Here is a 1,339-nt window from a genome sequence, read left to right on the forward strand (position 1 = left end):
ATAGCGTTCAGATCTTCGCCGCGTTAATTGTAGACATCGACAAGGCGCTACAACCAAAGAAGCCCGTAGATGTACGAGCGCTGCTACTAACACAGTACTAGGAGTTCTATGAGCTCTTTAACCCGAAGCAAGCAGAGAAGCTTCCACCGCACCGAGGGCCAGGGGTGGACCACAAGATCAAGCTAGAGCCGAAGGATGCTCAGCTACCGTAGGGACCCCTCTATAGCATGTCGCGCGGAGAGCTCCTAGTCCTTAGAAAGGAACTTACATCGCTTTTTGAGAAGGGATTCATCCGCGTAAGCAGCTCGCCAGCTGCAGCGCTAGTATTGTTCGCCAAGAAACCTGGAGGAGGGCTCTGACTGTGCATCAATTATCGAGCTCTGAACGCAATTACTAAGAAGGACCGGTACCCGCTACCCCTCATCTGAGAGACACTCAACAGCTTAAGCAAGGCCAAATAGTTCACAAAGTTGGACGTTATCGCAGCCTTCCACAAGATCTGTGTCGCACCAGGCGATGAGTGGAAGACAGCCTTCCGAACAAGATTCGGACTGTTTAAGTGGCTAGTTACCCCCTTTGGCATGGCGAACTCCCTAAGTACTTTTCAACGATACATTAACTAGACCTTAAGAGAACACCTAGATGACTTCTGCTCAGCATACCTGGACGACGTACTAATCTACACCGATGGCGATCTGCGCCAGCACCAAGAGCACGTCCGAAAAGTGCTTAGCAAGCTGCAAGCCGCAGGGCTACAGGTGGACGTCAAGAAGTGCGAGTTTAAAGTCAAGACAACCAAGTACCTTAGGTTCATTATCGAAGCAGGTAAAGGGATAAGCATGGATCCAGCCAAGGTAGCCGCAATCCGCGAGTGGGAGGCACCAAAGACAGTAAAGGGAGTAAGATCGTTCTTAGGGTTCGCGAACTTCTACCGAAGGTTCATTAAGAACTTCGCGCAGCTAGCCGCACCCCTCACTAGGCTTACAGGTGACGTCCCCTTCTGATGGGGATCTGAAGAGCAGTCAGCCTTTGAGAAGCTAAAGGAGATCTTCGTTACAGAGCCCACGCTGGCGGCGTTCGACCCAGATCGGGAGACAGTGCTCGAGTGCGATTCGAGCGGCTACGCGGTGGGCGGGGTGCTATCACAGTACGACGATGATAGAGTCTTACGGCCTTGCGCGTTCTTCTCGCGGAAGAATAGCGCGCACGAGTGCAACTACGAGATCCACGACAAGGAGTTGCTCGCGGTAGTACGATGCCTTAAGGAATGGGATTCCGAGCTGCGTTTAGTTAAGAAGTTCAAGGTGATTACAGATCACAAGAACTTGGAGTACTTCAT

Source organism: Exserohilum turcica (genome assembly GCF_000359705.1).
Source record: "Exserohilum turcica Et28A unplaced genomic scaffold SETTUscaffold_4, whole genome shotgun sequence".
NCBI classification, from domain to species: Eukaryota; Fungi; Ascomycota; class Dothideomycetes; order Pleosporales; family Pleosporaceae; genus Exserohilum; species Exserohilum turcicum.